This window comes from Phascolarctos cinereus, unplaced genomic scaffold (assembly GCF_003287225.1).
Source record: "Phascolarctos cinereus isolate Bilbo 61053 unplaced genomic scaffold, phaCin_HiC Scaffold_4;HRSCAF=312, whole genome shotgun sequence".
Taxonomy (NCBI): Eukaryota; Metazoa; Chordata; class Mammalia; order Diprotodontia; family Phascolarctidae; genus Phascolarctos; species Phascolarctos cinereus.
Genome location: NW_027555847.1, coordinates 269216098 through 269228839, shown reverse-complemented (window position 1 = coordinate 269228839; position 12742 = coordinate 269216098). Strand labels below are relative to the sequence as shown.

General features: G+C 38.3%; 1 protein-coding gene and 1 long non-coding RNA gene across 5 annotated transcripts in view; one reads left to right on the top strand and one right to left on the bottom strand.

Moving 5' to 3' along the window:
- LOC110220543 (uncharacterized) overlaps positions 1-7136 on the bottom strand; it is a 70608-nt gene extending 63472 nt beyond the window's left edge. Inside the window, exon 1 of the long non-coding RNA XR_002327901.2 lies at positions 6951-7136. This is a non-coding gene — a long non-coding RNA (uncharacterized LOC110220543). The remainder of the gene's footprint in view (positions 1-6950) is intronic.
- Positions 1-12742, top strand: part of SLC24A2 (solute carrier family 24 member 2) — a 299391-nt gene that overhangs the window by 231697 nt on the left and 54952 nt on the right. The gene's annotated exons all lie outside the window — the stretch shown is intronic.

Genomic DNA, 12742 nt, shown 5'->3' with positions numbered 1-12742 from the left:
ATGGTATTTTAAAGAACACATTTATAATTGAAATAATTTAATATTAACACCTTATGTCCTAGAATTCTCTTCATCTTCAATAGGTAATAAATCATTTTTTTTTTAAATCCAGTTTGAGACAAGCCTCTTTTGGGTGGGCCTTTTGGTTTTATATCTTACATGCTGTAAAGCTTAGAAATCATCTGATTTTTAAATTACTCAGTGCTAATTAGCTCCTGCTAGTTGCTCTGCTGATATAATCCATTTGATTATAGCAGACACAGCTGAGTTCAGCTACACCTAGGAATAAACCAACTTTACCAAATAGACTTTGCCCTGTTGATAATTCAGACAGAGAAATCTCAAAGAACTGTTCTCTTTTGCCTGGAAACTCACCGTTTTCTTGCATTTTAAAATGACTGCTCTCGTCAGCTGCCAGGCTAGTCCATATGCATTCATGTATATGAAACGATCCTGTCAAAGGACCTGCCGAGCGCTGAATTCATAGAACATCACTCCCTGACATTTTGGTGTATAATAAAAACATTTAAATATACATGGACTTGAGGGGAGGGAGGGGAGAGACAAGAGAAAGTAAAATTTCCCTCAAACTCTTTGAAATCTGAAAAAAAAAATCTAGCTTTTGAAAAATTCTATTGTACTCCTTAAGGTGAGGTTTTCCTTTAGAGTTATGGGCATATATGTATATATATATATATATACATATTTTGGTTATGTTTGTTTCATTTTTGCCTTTGAGATTCCTCTTTGCCCCTAAGGAAATCAGAGTTTCTTTGCTTTCTTCTGTAAACAGTTGCCTACACATACCTCTAGCATCCATCCAGAGGTCCCTATGGGAGGACAGAGGTTATAGAAGCCAATCACTTTTCCAGGAAAATTTTTTTAAAAAGTTCATCTAGATGAATTATCGAATTTAAGAGTTAAAAGGCATTTTAGAGGTGATCAAGTCTGGCCTCTTTGATGCCTTTTTCCTTCTTTTCTCTATTTTAACATCGCATATTGCCATTGCAGTGTTCAGCACTTCTGGTCGCCCTTTGGGAGTTTATTTCCTCATTTATTCCCTTCTAGCATTAGATTTTCTAAATGAAGTACAGTTTCTAAACTCTCTCTTCATGGAAAAAAAAAAAGAAAAGTCTCCCGGCAGCTGGGATTCTTCCTATAGGTGACCCTCAGTTATATGAAGATGGACTATATTACTTGCATTTTTAGCTGCTTTGAACATTATGAATAAATAAAAGGCAGAGAACCAGGGCTTTAGGGAGTGAAAGATTTGAAAACTATCATAGGCACTTGATGAGACAGTCCAAGAAAGGGCAAAAATAAAGTGCATAAAAGTAATTCCTCTATTGTTAGATAGGAGTCTCTGAGAAAGAACGCATTATTACAAAAGACAACACTCAAAATAGGCTATGAGAGAAAGAGATGCTTAAATGAGTTTTTCTATTAATGTGAATACAAAGTCTTAAATTGATATAATAACTTTCTTTTCTTCTGTATTCATCCATGCAAAGGTCTTACATTCCAAATCTGGGACACAAAAGCAGTTTCCTCCTTCCCTTACCCCAACCCCAACAGCCCCAGCCATTCAAAGTCTTCTGTAAATGACTATGGGGGAATAGCCCTAAGGCTTTTTTAATCCCTTAGGTTAAATTGGTTATCTGACCTCTTGGGCCATCAAGGCTTGAAGAATTTAATCTTGAGCCATCAGCCTCACTGAATTTAGTCAGGTTGTTGGGGATGTTTACCTTTGACCCTTCACTTAACACTGAATCCCAGCTGCAAGCATGATGCCTTCTGTACCTTAGCTCCCTTCAAGATTCAATTGAAATACCTGTCTTAAAGAGGCCTTCCCTCATTTCACAAAGATGTTAGTCCCCTACCCCTTCATCCATCACTATGTATTTTTTGGTATATATGCTATAACTACTAATCTGGGAATATGTTATGTCCCCCTAGTAAAATACAAGTTCTTTGAGAGCATTTTTTTCTTCCTGGCCCTAGTGCCTGGCACATTATAGGTGCTTAATGTATGCTTGTGGATTGAATGATTGACTTTCCTTAGGCCCTATGCCTATTTCACCTTCCAAGTTCAGAAGTATGCTTTCATTTTATCCCTCATCGCCTTTCCCCCTTCTTCTTCAGTTTCCACTCTAACTGGACACTCAATTCTGATTTCTCTTTTCTCTTTTTCTTTTACCTCATGTCTATATACCCTCCAGATCACAAGCATACATTTTCTAGGGTTTATTTACAAGGGAAAAGAGAATATACATGCTCAAAAATAGCATAACAGGATGAAGCAATTTGAAATTCACATAAAATAAAAATACCTAGTCTCTCAAATAGATAATAAAGTTGCTTAGCTACTTTGGCTAGCTATAGTTCCCCAGACTTAGATTACTCCATTATGGTCCTCACTTAGAGGCACTAGGTGGAATGATGGATAGAATGATGTAGCTGGTGTCAGAAAGACCTGAATTCAAATCTAGCTTCAGATACTGCCCAGTGTAATTTCAGGATATAATCCTCCTGGGAAAGAGATGAAAGAGTAAATGGAGTGTGTGTGTGTGTGTGTGTGTGTGTGTGTGTGTGTGTGTGTGTGTGTGTATCTAGCTCAACTGGGTAATTTGAAAGCAGGGAGAAGGGAATCACATATGCAGTGTATAAAAAGCAAATGTGGAATCTGTCAAACATTCATTTTACTGAGCCATGTGGCTCATATCACTGGATACTTCCCAGCATGTACCACCATCAAGCTTCGTTAGGAAAAGAACTGCTTTAGTCTTAGAGGAAAAAAATATAATCATGAAACTCTTTTATATATCATTGCCACTGAAGTTTTCCTCCAGTGCTTCACAACATAACATATACTATATCGTAACATTCGTGAAGGCTATTCCAGCAGAGTACAGCCACTGGCAGGTCCTATCCCACAGTAATGGACTATACATACTTCTCTATGCAGAATGAGCTTCACTAACTTCCCAGTAGCTCATCACCAAGTCTCCTGTGGAGTAAGCAATATTTCCACCCCAGCAACCATCAAAGATCGTTTACTAATTTGCATTGGTATAGTTGTGGTCATGACTCCCTTTGGGATTTTCTTGGCAAAGATACTGGATTGGTTTGCCATTTCCTTCTCCAGCTCATTTTACAGGTGGGGAAACTGAGGTAAACAAGGTTAAGTGATTTGCCCAGAGTCACACAGCTAGTACGTATCTGAGGCTCAGGAGAATGCGGCTTTCTGACTCCACATCTGGTACTCTATCCACTGGGCCACTTAGCTGAATTGGTATACTCCATCTCCAGACTCTCCAGGCATTTTTGCTAGGTTTTCCCCTTGCCTGGAATACTACTGCCCCTCCTGGCTTCCTTCTAGTTAAAATCCCATCTTCTAGGACAGGGGTGAAAAACCTGAGGCCTTTTAACTGACTTGTTCTGTAAAATTTGGATTCAGTCAAAAGGCCGCACTTAAGGATCTAGAAGGCCACATGTGATCCCCCTTAATTCTAGCATCTTCCCTCTATTGATTATCTCCACCTTATCTTGTATGTATCTTCTTTGTTTGTATGTTGTCTCTGTGAGCTCCTTGAGAGCAGGGATAATCCTTTGCCTTTCTTTGTGTCCCCAGGGCTTAACCCAGTACTTGGCACATAGTAGGTGCTTAATAAAGGCTTAGTGACTGACTAACTGAAGAGGGAGAACTCACCTGGAGGAAATCATAGAACCTTGAAGTACTATACGCATTTGAAGTTTAAATACAGCAACGTTTAGGTTTCATCTTTAAAGGTCAAATTCAAGGGTATCCTCTAAAGAGCCTCTATTTATTACTGACCTAAAACACATTTCAAGGGCTGGGTTTTTTTTTTTAATACAAAGAAAAGAACCCTTATCGACAAGAACAAAATTACAAATGTTAATAACATTAGTCATTCTATTCCAATTGGTAACAAAATTATAAGGAAAATTTACAAAGTTCTTTTAAATCATCCTACAATTGCCTTTATGTTTATAGACCCTTCATGATTTGCATCAGCAACTGATTTGTAAAACCCAGGAAAATTGCACTGAACCCAATATACAATAGCATTACGAAAAAGAATCTTACTTGTCTTTAGATAGCATCTTGGAAATTATTCAAGCAACCTTCAAACCAAAGGCAAAAGTAATCACATTTCACCAGGATGTCTCTATGCATTATTGTAAAATAATGGCTGGCTTTTTCACAGGCAGGGTCAAACAGCTTCATCACAAAACATTTTAAAACCTTGTTCTCATTTCAGTTTTCTCCCCATAAACCTGTGATTTCATCATGATAAGAAATTCCCTCTGCCATTGCAGTTTAGTGACTATTTTGCAACTCACAGTCCTAGAAGGTCACTGTTAGGTCCCAAAATGTTAAGTGAATTGCCCAGGGTGACACAGGCGAGAGTGTCAGAGACTGGACTTGAACCTAGGACATCCTAGCTCTGGGGCCAGCTTCGGATCCATTAAAATTCGTAGCTTTATAAGAAAATACTAGCTCTTTCCACAACTTCAATTTCAACTCTTCTAGTCCAGCAGGTCCACAGAGAAGCACGGAAAAATATCTCAGGCCACGTTTCTCCCCAAGTTGGTTACTTTTGGTCCTCTTTAATAAAAGAAGTAAAGAACAAGAAAGTGAAAGCAAAAAGAATAGAGGGAAATGGTTGGGAAAGGAAGAAATGGGGCATTCAAAGGAAATATGAAGATATGCAAACTAATAAGTGAAGAAAAAGAGAGTAAGCAGGTATTTTTAAAACCTGGGGGGAAAAAAGTAAAGCATAAATTAGAAGGATAAGGAGGAAGCAATTCTGTTTTAGAGACAATGAAATAGTCATTTTTCACAGAATGTCAGTAGCCAATAAACATTAAGTGCCTGTTATGTGCCAGGCACTACAATAAGCATAGGACATACAAAAAGAGGCCAAAAAAATGGTCCCTACCCTCAAAAAGCTCACAAGCAAACAATATGTACAAACAAGCCACCAATAGGATAAAAAGGAAATAATTAAGAGAAAGAAGACACCAGAATTCTGAGGGGTTAGAAAAGGCTTCCTGTACAAGATGAGTTTTTAGATGGGACTTACGTGAAACCAAAGAAGCTATTAGGTAGAGATGGGGAGGGAGGACACTTCAGGCAGAGGAGACAGTCAGAGAAAATGCTGGCAGAAGAGGAAGGAAACCAGTGTCACTGGAAGGAAGAGTACACGGTGGAGCAGGGTGGAAGAAGACCAGAAACATAGTAGGGGGATTGGTTATGAAAGGCTTTGAATGCCAAACGGGATTTTGTATTTGATCCTGGCAATAGGGAGCCATTGGAGATTGTTGGGTAGTGGAATGATAGGGTCAGACTTGTGTTTTAGGAAAATCGCTTTCATGATGGAGGATGGATTGGAATGGGGAGAAAGACTTTGAAGCAGGCAGACCAACCAGCAGGCTATTATTGCAAAAGTCTAGGCATAAGGTAATGAGGGCCTTCTACACTAGGGTGGTGGTAGAGTCAGAGGAGAGAAAGGCAAGTGTTGGAGAGATGTTGCAAGGTGAAATCTACGGTCTTTGACGACAGACTGGATATGGGGAGAGGTGACTGGAGATACAATAAGGAGTCCAGGATGACTCCTAGGTTGTCAGCCTGAGGGACTTGGAAAATCCCATGAGCACGTTTAAACTTTGCTAATTGTTATAAGGAAAATCAATCAAGAATACAACTGATTGAAAAAAAATCAGAAATGAGAGAAAAACCAGAGTAGTCTGTCTAAGGGGAGTAAAAAGTTTAACCTTCCAAAACTTACAATGAGACTTGGAATTTAGTGCTCCAAAGATCTGTAAAAGAATTGCTATGAATCAAAGGGTCATTAAATGTCACACCTAAAAGGACCTAGAGGTCCTTAACTTAGAGTCTATGGACTTTTCAAATATATTTTGTTAAGTGTAATGGAATATTACTGGACTGTAAGAAATGGTGAACAGGCACATTTCAGAAATACCTGAAAAGACTTAAACGAACTGATGTAAAGTGAAGTGAGCAGAAGCAGGAGAACATTGTATATAGCAAGACCAATATAGTATAATGATAAACTGTGAAGGACTTAGCTATTCTCAGCAATACAATGATCCAGATAATTCCAAAGGACTCATAATGAAAAATGCTATCCACCTCCAGAGAAAAGAACTGATGGAGTCTGAATGCAGATCGAAGCATACTATTTTTCACTTTCTGTATTTTTTCATGTTTTTTTTTCCCTTTGGGTCTGTCTTTTTTCACATGACTAATATGGTAATATGTTTTACATGATTGAACATGTATAACCTATATTAAATTGTTTACTGTCTCAAGGAGGAAGGAGGTTAAGGAGGGAGGAAGGGAGAAGAAAGGGAGGGAAAAGAAAGTTTGGAACTCAAAAGGATTTTTTTTAAATTACTGTTAAAATTTGTCTTTACATGTAACTGGGGAAAAAATAAAATAATATTTTTATTAATTTTTTTTAAAGAACCCTGTTCTAGTCCAATTCAATTATTATACAGATGAAGCCCAGAGGAAGGCAAATGCAGAGCCAGGATAGAATATGAAGAATTTTTGCCAGGGTGGTATGAGGAAGTGAGAATTAGTCTCAGAATCAAGAAAACCTACATTCAGAATTGTCTCTAATTCAAGCCTGCTATTGTAGGGTTTTGAGCAAATCACTTAAACTCCCCCACCACCCTAACCCCTGCCCAGGGAGCTTTCTAATATTATGTGTTGCAGAACTTATACGTTGCTGGTTAATTGGGAGAGGGAGTCTCCTCACCAAGAGTTTCCTAGAACAAAGAAATTACAGGTCTGGGGGATAAAAGCAGAAAGCAGGATACTTTCCTGATCCCTGAGCTTTGACCTGGTGACTCTTAGTTTGAAAAGGAAAAACAAAATCAATAAAATGAGAATGTCTTACCTTTGACCATAGGAATATCAAGCAGTAGGTTTAACCAAATAGATCTTTAGCAAAGGAGGCAATGCTGTATAGTTAATGGGAGAGCTGGCCTGGAAGACCGAGGTTCAAGCTTCTCCTCTTAGACCAGCTGAGTAAGCCTGGGCAAGTCACTTAACCTCCTAGTGCCAGAGGTGTGGAATTTCTTCAAAATCCTCAGGTATTTCTGGAACCAGATTCAAATGTAATTGGGAAATGTTTAACAAAACTAATAAAAATACAGAGTAACAGACTATGTTAATTTGTAGTTTTCTAAATCAGCATGTGGCCAGCAGGATTCTGTTTCTATTTGAGTTAAACACCACTGCCTAGGCAACTCTAAGACTCAATTGCAAAGAATTCCCTCGCCTGGGAGCTCCCTTTGTCAATGAAATCACAGGTCTAGATCGTATCCTTAGCATAACATCTTCATTGTCATCTAATTTTGCTTTAAACCAAGGGTGGGAACCTGGGAGTTTAAATTAGTTTAGCCATAGGGAGCTAAGGCTGTAGAACATTGCATATGCTATCATAATGTTGATTTGTTGGTTAAATTTGATGAACTAATTTTTTTTTCCATTTCATTTTATCTCTTGTTACAAAAGATGACTTGATAGGTAGGGAAGGAAGAGAGACTTACTAGGAAATTAAAAAGTGGTGTAAAAACAGGAGATATTAATAAAAACTTAAAATTGTAAAAGTAAAACTAATAACAGCACATACCTTCTTGACCAGCTCCACAAATGCTAGTTTGGGGACCAAAATGAAACTTGTTATCCCTCGTGACAGGTACAGGATTTGAACTGATGTCTTTTGGGTCTGCCAGACCATTAGCCATAAACTTTCCCATGGTGTCTTTCCTATGTCCCAATGTCAGATGCAATATAGTGTTCATTCCTTCTTCAACTTTTAGAGTTTCAAAGCCTTATGTTTCTTGAACACAACAAGAAGCTTCTTTGGGCTTAGAAGGAAAGAGAAACCAGAGAAAAACAGAGCAGCAAATATAATGTTATTAGACAAACTGGTCACATATGTCCTACTTTCATATTTTAAGTTTGCAAAATGTCAATCGTGCCAGTGAAATGTTGAAGGGAAGCACCTGCCTACCGTTTGTCAGATATTTGTTCTTCATTTAAAAGCCTTATACTGTACTAAGACATGACTCTATAATAGTCTCTATTTTACCTGTGAGAGGTCCCAACTCTTACATTATTCGTTCTGTGTCAAACACAGTATTATAGGAGTCACAATATTCTGTACTACTTTTTTTTGTATTTTTCATTTCTTATTACAAAAGAGGGTTTAATAGGTAGGGAAGGAAGAGGGACTTGGGAAATTAAAATGATATAAAAACAGAAGACATTTAGTAAAAACTAAAAATTGTAAAAATTAAACTAGAAATATAAATGTCTTCCAGCAAGTTTTGTGTTTGACAAAAATTATACCTAAAATCTAACTTCTAAATTTATGTTTCTCTCACTGTTCAATTTCTCCCCCAACACACTTACATCCCCTCAGAAGCAATTCGATGAGATTTTTATCTTGTTTACAAAGCTCTTCAATTCTCTCATGTTTTGGAGAAGAAACAGATCCCTTACATTCACTTTTGCTTTCAGATGTTTTGTGAAAAACTTATCTCTGATCCTGACTCTTTATTTCTCTCTTTGCTGTCCCCCAAACCTCCCAAGCAAGCACACTGCCTCCAGAATTCAAGGACCTGGAGGTCTATGTCTCCTCTCTGATGATTACTATAAATATGTGACCTTGGGAGAATCATTTAAACTCCTTGGCTCTCTCTTTCTCTCCATCTGTAAATGGTGGGAGAGCAGGAGGGGTAGGCTAGATTGTCTCTAAGGTCCCCCAGCTTTAAGTCTGTGATCCTATTTTCTATGGCTGCTCTGTATCTTACCATTTTTTGCCCCACTTATTCTATATCATCATTTTTCACTTCTCCTAGATGTCCTGGAAGAAGGAACTTTCTTTTTTCTGAAAGAGACATTGGGCTAAAAATGGAAAGAACACAGGACTTTTGTGTTGACTTTTGTGTAACCTTGGGAAAGTCCCTTAATCTCTCTGAGAGTCAAGTTCCTCATCTATAAAATGGTCATATTATTATTTACTTCCCAGGATTGTTGTCAGAGCTAGACATATGTAAAAGTATCTAGAGAAAAAAAAGAGCAACTAACAATATTATTTTTAATAATATTGACACAGACCACATTTTGCAAAAATTCAGATATCAAGGCAGGACTTGATTATACATTTTGTAAATAGTCCATGAGAAATAACTAGATTGGCTTCATTTTCAAGATACTAGCTTCTGTTCCTTCCAAGATCCTCAGTGAGGCACATGTATGTATGCAGACATATACTCTTTTCACTAGTTCCCAAGGAAACTTAGTTGGAAAAATAAAGTGGTTAATCTATATCAAGGATGATGTATTTTAAATGTTTTAGCAGAGAGTGGGAGTAGCAGTCCTTTGTTTAAAGATGATGACTTATTGAGTAGATTTTTGCTTTGATTGTCTTGGAAAAAGTTCTGCTCTAGTTAAAAACTTTTACTCTTGAACAATGAAAATGTGTCTGAAAATACTTGTCTCTTTTTTTTTTCAATTTTTCCTAGACATAGTACAGCAGAAGATTCATTGTTGTAAAGAACTAGATCAAACTCGACAAATGTCCCTTGGGGTTCAGCTCACTTGACTGGCCACAGAATCCAAAGCCTTGATTGTAGTCATTAAGCTTGACCTATGGGCAACCCATGAATTCCATTGGTATCCATACAGTGCCAGAAAGATTTAGATGGTTCCCATGACAGATTTCTAGAAGGATATGAACAAGAGCTGCCCCAGATGGGCGGGTTTGGATGGGTTACAAGCTTCACTGTTGAAGGAAGCATCTGCATTGATTAGATCAGAGATTCATGGAAGTATTGAGAAAGAATAATTAGTTGCCACCTCCTCTTCAACCAAACTGTTCAGAAGTTCTCCATTCATCCGGGGGCAGAGATGAAATGAGTAACTAAATGCTAACAGTCTCAGTTTTCAACATATTTCCCAGTTTTGTGCATTCAGTGAAGTTTTATCAGCACTATTCTTCACTTCTCACCTACCTACCCACGCCTTCCTCATTTCTGTCCCAGGACTCCTTGTCATTGACGGAAGTGATAGGACAGGGCAGAGAGAGTTGATTCCTACCAGCTGGCATTTTTTAAGGGAAAAAAGTCCCAAAGCTGATGGTTTAAAAACAATATTAATCAGGGCAATGAAAATTTCATTTGAAGAGTTCTTTACAGTTTTCTAAGGACTTATTTCTCTCAATCCTCACAAAAATCCTGTGAGATGAACAGGATGAAGGAGATCACCCCCATTTTGCAGGTTTCAGAAATAGGCTCAAAGGAGTTCAGTAATTCATCAAGGTCACACACTGCCCATGGTGTCAGAACCAGGATCTAAGCCCACATCTTCTGATTCTGAGTCCATTTCTCTTTCCCTTCTGGTATTCCTGGTTGCCGGCTGGGAGTTTCAGCACTGAATTCAGGGCCCAGATGTAGTAATTAACTCATTCCTAGTTCTTGGCACATCTATTTTTCTGTCCTCCTATGACTTGGTTTTTGTTTGTTTGTTTTGTACTATCCCAAATCATTTATGGAAGTAGAGTATATTTTGTGATGAAAGAGTGAAGAAAGCAGCAGTGTCAATCTTATGCGACTATATTTTTAAGACAAATGAGCTATCCAAATCTTTCTCTCTAAAGCCCTTCTAAATTCAGAGAAATTCTACACAATCGCATGAGGCTCAGATCTGTAAGTTCTTTTCTGTAAGAAATCATCTTATAGCTTATAGTCTTAGAGAATCCCTGGGTCATGGGAAGATTTAGTGACTAGCCCACAGTCAAAAAGATAGTGTGTTTCAGAGACAGAACTTAAACTAAGGTCTTCTCAGTTCCAAAGCTGGCTTTCTAGGCACTGAGCCATGGAAAGAAGACAGTTATCATGTCCTGCCTGGGTCTCTTCTTCTCCAGGCTAATCATTCCCAGTTTCTTCAAACAATCTTCATATAATCACAGACTCAAAGCCCTTCATCATCCATGTTTCCCTTCTCTGGATACTCTTCAGGTTAGCTATGTTTTTCCTAAACCATTGCTCCTAGATTGAATATTCCCAAGGTGGTCTTGCCAGGACAAAGCACAGAAGGATTATCACCCACTTATTCCTGGAACCCGTGCCTCAAATAAGGCAGGTTGAGATCATCATTAGCTTATTGGGTTGCTGTATCATAATGCTAGCTCATTTTGAGCTTACATTCACACCAAAAGCTCCTAGATCATTTTCAGTCAAATTGCTTTCTAACTATGCCTCCCCCATGTTGCACTTGTGAAGCTGATTTTTTAAACTGAAACACAAGAGTGAATACATTTTCCATTTGACAGCTTTTCAAACACTTGAAAACAGATCTAACGTCCTTCCTAGGTACTCTCTCTTCCCACCTTAATACTCCCAGTCCCTTCAACTGATCCTCTGAGTTCACCTGAACATTTTATTTCCAGTTTGTCTTAATACAGATCTAGAAAGGTACAGAATAGCAATAATCAAATACAAGAAAAACATGGAGCTCACAATGAGACAATAAAATGGGCCAGTTTTCTTGAGGGGAGATACTCACAAAATGCAGGGTAGTCAGGGAAGGTGCTGGAAAGGTGCAGGTCTATTGGGCCCCCAAGAGGAATTGGGCACCCCCTCCCAAACCTGTGAAGTCTGGTAGGTTTTTATAGGGTCCTCATCTGGGTCTAGCAGGACCAGGCTTTGGAAGAAGGGGATGAGGGGCCTAGACCTGGAGACTGGTGCTGATTCATGCCAATAAAGAGCAGAGAAGAATTCTGGGAAACTGAGGAGAGGAAGAGCTGATATCCACACTCTCTGTGGGTGAGAAATGGGGCTTTGGGCTAGTCTCATTCAGCTTCCTTGACAGAGATTTCTTCATTTAGTAGGTTGGGATCTTCCTTACTTAATACTTACCTCCCAGGTGTGTTGAAAAGATTAACTGAGATAATAAATATAAAATACTTAGCAAAATGCCTAGCATGTAATATAGTGCTTTGAAATGCACTATATATGTACTACATGTATATACTATACTAATATATAATATACTATGATAATATATATTATAATATATACTATATATAATAAGATATTATATATACTATATATATAATAATGCTAGTTATTGTTGTTATTGTTATTCTTTACAAGGCCTCTCTCTGATCCTCCATTCCCTCCCATATGCAATAAGAATATCATGTTTAATATATCCATTGTATTTCCATAAAGATGATTAGGAGGAGTTGACCAAAGAGTCGATGGGTTAGTCAACCAATTAGAAGATCATAGGATCATAGAGCTAGAACAATGAACTAGAAGGAACCTTAGGGACCCACCAAGTCCAACATCCTCATTTTACTGGTGATGAAACTGAGGCAGAGAGGTAAAGTGACTTACCCAGGGTCACACAGACAGATGGTTGCTGTTGCTGTGTTTGTCCTTTGCTCTCAAAGAGGACCATGACATCAGGGAGATGATGATGTGACTTGCAATTGACATTGTTTTGAGTAAGGGAGGGCTGTGCAAAGTCACCAGCCTCACTTTCTCCTCCAGAGCCACCCCGCGTCCATTGGCCAGATATTCATCAGGATGACTAGAGATAGCTCAGAATGCAATGGGAGACCTTTTAAGCTAAGGCCTTTTCAGGTTCTCATTTTGAGTGAGGCAACGAATT